General features: G+C 42.0%; 1 non-coding gene across 1 annotated transcript; it reads left to right on the top strand.

Annotated features, from left to right (window-relative positions):
* The first annotated feature begins 710 nt into the window (after positions 1-710).
* Positions 711-782, top strand: Trnac-gca. The gene has a single exon. It is a non-coding gene; the product is annotated as a tRNA-Cys (tRNA).
* Positions 783-8,754: the final 7,972 nt, after the last annotated feature.

Raw genomic sequence — 8,754 nt, 5'->3', positions numbered from 1 at the left:
GGACTTTGATTTTGGGAGGCACAATCCTCTGCTCACATATGTCCTAACACCAATGATTGTAATCGCAGAAAAACCACGTTGGGATTTAGAGCACTATGTAAGCACCAGTGCCATTCCAGGGATGTCTTCATCCATGATAGGAGTGTTGCTTCAGAATGAACCCTTAGAAGTGGACTTTTAAAAAAACCGTTTCCAAGATAACTTTTTAATGAAGAAACTATATGCTTCAGGTGGAAGAGTTGAAACATAAATACAAATACAGAAAAACCTGAAATCACCTGTAGGTCCACTGAGACACAGTTTGCCTTTAATAATGCAATATCATGACTACTATGCTGCCATGAAAATAACCATCCATCCAAGGCTCTGGCCTTCAGTCATTTAAGAGGAAAGTGATGTCATCTAGGTACAGTTCTGTCCCCAGTCCTGTGCACCTGAAAGTCAGCAGCTCCTCAAGAATAGTTCTGGTGGAAGGGGATCCACCTGGATGATCTGAAAAGTCTGCTCGGCTGTACAGATCACCAAAGCCACCAGGTCTACTCGGCCCAGTCCCTGAGAAGTGCTGGAGCAATAAGGGTGGGAGTAGGGCAGGAGGGAGTGGCAGTTCAGAGACACAGGGCTGGCCAAGACATCCTGTTGAGCAAGTCTGTCTTGGCTTGGATGCATCCACTTCCTATAAAGGCTACTATTATGGTGCTTTTCCTCAGTGAGGGGGCACAGCTCAGGGGTAGAGCATTTGACTGCAGATCAAGAGGTCCCCGGTTCAAATCCGGGTGCCCCCTAGGTCACCTCTTACAGGGGTCTATTTGCTGTTCCTACCACTCTTCCTGCATTCAGTCTCTCCTTACTCTGGTGACATCAAGCACATGGCACAAGACATGTGTTTAGGGGGTGGGTTGGCTCAATTGTTTTTTGTAGTACAGGTGGTTGAAACAAGGGCCCTGGCATGGACTACCATCCCTAGCCTTTTCCAGTTTGTATTCTGAGATGGGGTCTCGCTGCATCACTCTGTTGCCCACACGGCACCCCAACTTCAGACTCACCTGCCTCAGTCTTCCCAAGTGCTGAGACTATGGGTGTGTTTCAGCAGGCCCAGCTATGAAATTCTTTTTAATGATGTGTGTGTATCTTTGAAAAACAGTTTCTATTTGGATCCTCTGTAACCTTTACGTTCGGGGAGCATACTGAATCACCAGCAACTCAGCCTAGGTTGCAACAAAATTTAGGAGGAGCCTTATTAAAAAATACAGAGAGCTGTGGTAATTTTGATTTGTATTATTCTGGGGAAATTTTCAAGCATGAATTTTGGGAAGCACCATCCCCTGTTAATATGCAATGATTGAAGGGAAATAAAATAGTAGTACTTAAAGGATAATGTAGCTCTAAACAACACTGTGGTGGAAACATCAGTGATGTCCAAGCTGGGGCATCCACTGAGGGATGTGCAAGCCTGGGCTGGATGTACAGGCAATGGCCAGGTGTGCAGAGGGGGACACTGGGAAAGGCAGGGAAGGGTAGAATGAAGCGGTGGCCGTGGGAGGCAGGTCACCGATTCTGTGGCACAGCACTGCTAGGACAGGTGAAAGGCTCTAACTCAGGTCTCAACTCCCCGCAGCACAGCTCAGAATAGAATATAGTTTCACAGGGAAGGGTAGAATGAAGCGGTGGCCGTGGGAGGCAGGTGACCGATTCTATGGCACAGCACTGGTAGGACAGGTGAAAGCCCGTAACTCAGGTCTCAACTCTCCGCAGCACAGTTCAGAATAGAACATGATCATGAGGCAACACGAGGGGTTCTGAGCACAGCATTTCACAGGGGATCACAGCAACCTGAGTCCAGGTCAGGGAAGGGTAGAATGAAGCGGTGGCCGTGGGAGGCAGGTGACCGATTCTATGGCACAGCACTGGTAGGACAGGTGAAAGCCCGTAACTCAGGTCTCAACTCTCCGCAGCACAGTTCAGAATAGAACATGATCATGAGGCAACACGAGGGGTTCTGAGCACAGCATTTCACAGGGGATCACAGCAACCTGAGTCCAGGTCAGAGGCTCCCTACTGTGCCTGCCTTCAGAGACCAGGGTCCTTCATCTCTGAGGTCCCTAGTGCTGAACCTTTCTGAAACAAGCGACAAGAAGATGATTGGGTCAGTAGCCCCACCCTCTTCCACATGGTCCTGCCACCCATGTGGCCTCCCCATCCACCCGTTCTGTTGGCCTCGGTTCTCTCGTGTGGCCATTTCTCTTGCGTTGATGTCCTTTCTTCCTTCGTCCACAAGTTGTGAATTCTTCTTCCTCATTTGGGAGAATGGCGTGAACTTGTGGAGAAATTCCTGCCTGCAGCATCACAAGCTGATGTCAAGGTCACTCTCTCCCTTTATCCCCTGTCACTTCTGAATGAGGGGAAGGACACTTAGGGTACTGCAGGAATATTTCTAGGATCTTTGGATGGTAACATGGGGAGGGTCACAGCCAGGTGCAGTCTGTGTGAGAAGGTGAGTTACATCCCCCTGGGTCACTGAAGGGGAGGAGACTTAGCAAAGGACCTCAGATACATGGGTGAGGCATCAAAGCCAAAGTATGTTAATCATCGAAGTCCACCAAGGCTGAGGGTATATACTTCTGAGCTTAGCGTGTGATATACTCAAGCAGCATGAGGTCCAGTCCCATCTGAGCATGGCCATTGCTTTCATACTGACTGCAGGCTGCAATCTCAGCCCTGTGTTATGTTCCAGGAACCACAGATCTGGCTATTCCTATTTCATCATCTTTGTGTCCTATGGTGATGAAGAATCAAATCACAGAGAAAGGATTTAGAATGCAAGAAAATTTGTTTAAAAGATATAAAGGCAAGGAAGTAAAGCTCCCACTAGCTGGGAGGGGTTCTCAGTAGGGTTTCCAGGAGAATTAAAATATTTTTATAGTTTAGATATACATAATGATAACATTCATCACAGAGAATTTGTTCCCATGCATAATATATCTTGATTCTCCTTTCCGCCCCCCTGTCCTGGTCCTTTCAACTCTTTTCTGACCCTTATTTCCAAAATCTTCATTTCCATTTTTTCCCTTCTATTCTCTGTTTTTCTTTTGCAGTTCTTCATTTCCCTTCTCTCATTTCCTGTTCCCCTTCCCTTTTGAACATTTTGTTCCTATTTGTTAATGTCTGTGACATATTTTGGTCCTTTTTTGCCTTTCATCTTCTCACACCAGAGAAGCAATGTAACATTTAAGCATGTATATCCCATTTATTTCACCTAAGAATATAATGTCAAAGCATATTCGTTTACCTAAAAATGCCTCACTTTATCCTTTTTTTGGCAGAGTAGTACTCCATCGTATTTAAAAGACCCCTTATCTTTTTTATCTATTCACCAGTGGGCATTTGGGCTGTTTCCAAGATTTAGCTGTGATGCTATCAACATGGTATGTATATATCTCGGTAGTATGATGCTTTTAGTTGCTTCAGGAAGATACTAAGAAAAGGAATAGCTGCATTCAGTGCAACGTCTACTTTTAGTTTTTTGACAAATGTCCACGTTGATTTCCACAGTGGTTGCACCAGTCTATACTTTCACCAACATTGGGAGCCCCACCAGCATTTGTTATTGGTTGATTTCTTGATAATAACCATTCTTTCTATGGTGAGATGGAATCTCAGCATTGTTTTAACATGCATCTCTTGAATAACCAGTGATGTTGAACAAATTTTCTCATATTTGTTTGTCATTTCTATTTCTTCATCTGAGAAGTGGTTATTTATTTCAGAAGCCAATTTTGGATTGGGTCTTCAAATTTAGAGGTGTGAAATTTTTTAAGTTCTTTATATATTCTACATATTATTCCTCTGAGAAAAAGCTGGCAAATATATTTTCCCACTGTGGGTTGTCTCTTCATTCTTCTGGTGGATTCTTTTGCTGTGCATAAGCTGTTTACAACATTGGGTCCCAGTTGTTCTTTGTAATATTTCCTGTGCAATTGAGCTTTTGTTCATAAAGGCTTTCCCTACACCTCTGTCTTCAAGAGTTTTGCCTATTCTAACTTCCAATGGATTTAGTAATTATGTTTTAATATTTAGATCTTTGATCCATATTTATTTCAGTTTACTAGAGGGTGGGTCTGTGTTTAATCTTCAACATGTGCAAAGCCAGTTTTCCCAGCACCGTTTACTAAAGAGTCTATCTTTCTTCCAGTGATACGTTTGGGTGCTTTGTCAAAGATAAGGTGGCAGAGTTTCCTTGGAGTTGTTTTCCATCTTCTAAAGTGTTCTACTGATCCTCACCTGCAGGTTTTTTGTTTGTTTGTTTGTTTTGCCAGTACCATGCTGTTTTTATCACTGTAACTTTGTAGTGTAATTTCAAGTCAGGAATTGTGATGCCCCCTGCCTTGCCTTTGTCGTCCAGAACTGCTTTGTCATCCTAGGTCTCTTCTGATTTTGAATGAACTTCAAGGTTGTTTTCTCTAATTTTATGAGGTATGCCATTAATATTTTGATCGGATCACATTAAATGTGTATAATAATTGGGGAGTATGGCCATTTTAACTATATTGGTTCCTTCAACCAACAGCAAAGGATATCTCTCCATTTTCTGATGTCCTCTTCAATCTCCTTTTTCAGAGTACTGTAATTTTCAATATAGAGGTCTTTTACTACTTTCATTCGATCAATTTCTAAATATTTTTGGAAGTTATTGTGAAAGTTGTGATTTCCATAATTTCTCTCTGAGTGAATATGTCAGTTGCGTACAGGAATGCTATGGATTTTTGAGTGTTGACCTTGTATCTAGATATGCAACTGCATTTATTTATTAGATCTAGCTGTCTTTGGTGGAGTTTTTTTGGGTCGTGTGTGTCTACTATTGTGTTTTCCCCAAATCATGATAATTTTTCTTCCAATCCTATCTTTATTCCTTTTATTTCTGTCTCTTGTCTAATTTCTCTGCCTACTGTTTCTAGAACTACACTGAATAGGAGTGGTGATAGTGGACATCTTTGTGCTGTTCCTGATTTTAGAGTGAAAGCTTTCAGATTTTGTCCATTTGGCATGATGTTGGCTACTGGTTTTTCATAGACAGTTTTCGTCAGAATGTGATAAAGTCTACCTATATCAATTTTATGTAGGTTTTTTTTTTATCATGAATGGGTATTGAACCTAGCCAAATGCTTTTTCTGCATCTACTGAGAGGATCATATGATTTTCTCCTTTGCTCTGGTAATATAGTATATTAGATTTATTGATTTGCATATGTTGAACCATTCCTGCATCCTTGGGATAATCCTCCTTGGTCATGGTGTATAATCATCTTCATAATTTATTGCATTCTTTTTGCCAGTACTTCAATCAGGAGTTTTGCATCTATGTTCATTATGGAATTTGTCCTGGAGTTCTCTTTTTTGGTTGGATCCTTCTCTGGTTTTGGTAACAAGGCAATGCTTACTTCCACAAATGAGTTTGAGTGTACAGCTTCCCTTTCAATTTCGTTGAAGAGTTTGAGGAGTAGTGGCATTAGATCGCCTCTAAATTTTTTGTAGAATTCAGTAGTGAATCTGTCAAGACTTGAGTTTTTCTTTGATGGTCGGTTCTTAAATATGTCTTCAATTTCATTTACTGATATGGGGTTATTTAAGCCATAAAGCTTCTTGAGTGATCCTTGGTACTTCCTATGTATCTAGGAATCTGTCCTTTTGTGCTGTGTTTTCCATCTTGCTAGAATATAGTTTTTCAAGGCAGGGTGTCATGGCTCATGCCTGTAATCCCAGCATTCGGGAGGCTGAGGCAGGAGGATCGCTGTCAGTTCCAGACCAGCCTGGGATGCATAGTGAGTTCCAGGTCAGTCTCAACTACATAGTAAAAAAAAAAAAAAAAAAAAAAAGGAATATAGTTTCTCAAAGTAGATATTGAGGACCTATGGGATTTGCGCCAGATTTCTTGTGATTTATCCTTTTCATTCCTAATTGTATGAGGTTGAGTCTTTTTAAAATAAAGGTTTGTAAGTGTTATTTAATCTTTGAAAGAACTAACTCTTTGATTCCTTGGTTATTTCTATTTTTTCTTGTCTCCATTGCATCCATTTCTGTTCTGATCATTGTAATTTCCTTCCTTGTATGAGGTATGTGCTTGACTTGCTCTTCATTTTCTAGAAGCTGGAGCTACAACATCAAGCCATGTAGTTGAGCTTGCTCTGCTTACCTGATATGGGAAGTCGTTGCTCTAAGTTTCCTACACAGGGCAGCTTTCACTGCATCCAGAGAGTTTTAATTGTAGAAACTCTATAATTTCCTCTTAATTATCATATGTGACTTGATGGTTGTTCAGGAGGGTATTATTTCATTTGTAAGTGTTTATGTAGTATTTGTGGTTTCTTTTTTTAAAATGTTATTTATTGAGTTTATTGGTAGTTTTTAAGCACACAGTACAGTTACATTCATCACTGGGATCTTGTACCCTTACCTGACAGATCTTGGTTCATAATTTTTCCCCATACCCCTGCCCTCCCTTCACCCCCACCACCCTCTCCTATTTACAAAGACTTTGTTTCCATTTTCCCTTTTCTCATATTTTTTCTTGTCCTTTATTTCCTTTCCTCTACTCTTCCCACTTCCCCTACACCTTTAGCCTTTTTCTTCCTATTTCACATTATCAGTTCTACAATTTGTATTCAGTTATACAAGTCACACTTTTAGTTTTTCACACCAGAGAAACTACCCAGTATTTACACATGTGTGTCTTAGTTATTTAACTTAAGAGTATGGCCTCAGTATGCATCCATTTTCCTATGAATGACTCTAGTTTCTCATTCTTATGGCTGAGTCGTACTCCATTTTATAGAAAAACCACATCTTCTTTATCCTGTCTCCAACTGATGGGCACTTGAGCTTTGTGGTTTCTTTTGCCAATGATTTCTAATTTCATTGCTCTGTGATCTGGTAATACACATGGGACAATTTCAGTTTCTTTGCATTTACATAAGCATATTCTATGAGCTAATAAGTGCTCTATTTTGGAAAATGTCCCATATACAGCAGAGAAGAATGTGCTTTCTGATGTTTCGAAGTGGAACACTCCGTAGATGTCTACTAAATACACTTCTTCAGAAGTTTAATTCACATCTGATATTTCCATGTTGGTTTTTTTGTCTAGTTCATCAGTCTACTTTGAAGAGTGGCATATTGAGGTCACCCATTACACTTGTATTAGTGCATCTTTGTTTTTTCGGGTCTGTTAATCTTTGTTTATATAATTGGGTTCCTAGGATTTGGTGCAGAGATATTTATGACAGTTACCACTTCCTCTTGGATTGTTCCCTGAAGATGTAGTGATCTTCTTTGTCTCTCTTGATCAGTCTTGGCTTGAAATCTAGTTTGCAGTAGAATTGGTTCTTTAATCCTTGTCATTTCTAAATCCTTTTCCAGCTTCTTGTTGGTGGGGCTCATTTTTCATCTACATTACTAAGAAGAAGAAGATGGAAGATTACCTTTTCATAGATTGTAGCTCTGTAGAAGCGCCCTGACCAATGCAGTGGCCAGCAGCATCAGGGCTGATTGTGAGGACCTGTGCCAGGAAGGACACCTGGATGGCACGGAATCTCTGTTCATAGGATCTGCCATGAGGGATATTGTCGTGACTCTGAGAACCTTTCTAGCAGCCAGCACCTGCACTAAAGCTGAGAGGATCCTGACTCCAAGGCTTCTGAGGAGGGCATCTGTGTCGTGATATGGTCAGGGGGATGAGTTTTATGTGATGCAGTTCTGGCATCCCCGGAGACCTCCCAGCTGGAAGTGGTAACTCACAGATTGCACGTGGCCTGGGTGTGACCAGCACCAGCAAGAGGTGTAGTCCCCTCGCCCAACCCTCAGGAGGCTCCTAGACTTTGTTATCTCCCTCTTCGGGGCAGAGGCTCAGCACCATCATCACTGTTTCTGATTTCATGGCTTCCGTAGTCCTACCCTTCCTAGATCGTCCTGGTCCGATCATAAACACCGAAGCCTATGTCAGCCTGTAAGGATGTTGGCACCACGACTGTGACTGTCTCCACGTGCTCATTTTCCACTGCTGGCATCAGTTCTGTGAGCCCAGGAGGACTCTGGGAAAGCTGAGGTGACTGTCCTGCTGCAGTGTGACTGAGGGATGAGCCCCAGGTGAGGCAGGATGCACTTGGACTATGGCGCCCTGCAGGGTGCCCTTTGTCCTCAGATCAAACAAGCACATCATGACACCCAAAAGGCAGAGGATGGACATCTGGTGTGTGGAACAAAGGGACATCACTGGAGAGGCGCTAGAAAGGTCCTTGGGAGGGATAATGGAAGAAGGAAAGGTAGGAAGTTGTTGGGATACAGAGGAAGATGAGTTTGTGAGAAGACTCAGCTACACCAGGCAGGAGAGACTTCCTAGTTATGACCTAAGAAGTTATAAACACGTATAAATATATGTTCACATGTGGCTGTAAGTTCGCGTGTGTTTATAACCTTTTGATAAACAATGGTGTGCCAACATCCTTTTCAGTGTCACAGTGGGCTCGCATCACGCATGTGACTTGCAACTTGCTTTCCTCACGTGCAGTCATTTTGGCATCCTCCAGTGGTCATGGATTGGACATTCTTTTCTCTGACTGTGACCTCACACTTCACCCGTGAAGATGACTGGAGATTTCAACCCACTTTCCTTATGAATATTTAAAGAGTTTCCTGTATTTCACTAATTCAGAGTAGGATGCCACAAATCTGCACATACAAAGTCTTTATCCATTCATAGGTGTTT

Source organism: Fukomys damarensis, unplaced genomic scaffold, assembly GCF_012274545.1.
Source record: "Fukomys damarensis isolate Sample0158 unplaced genomic scaffold, DMR_v1.0_HiC HiC_scaffold_16, whole genome shotgun sequence".
In the NCBI taxonomy this organism is placed as follows: domain Eukaryota; kingdom Metazoa; phylum Chordata; class Mammalia; order Rodentia; family Bathyergidae; genus Fukomys; species Fukomys damarensis.
The sequence above is the reverse complement of the archived record's forward strand: the minus strand, read 5'-3'. Positions and strand labels throughout refer to the sequence as shown.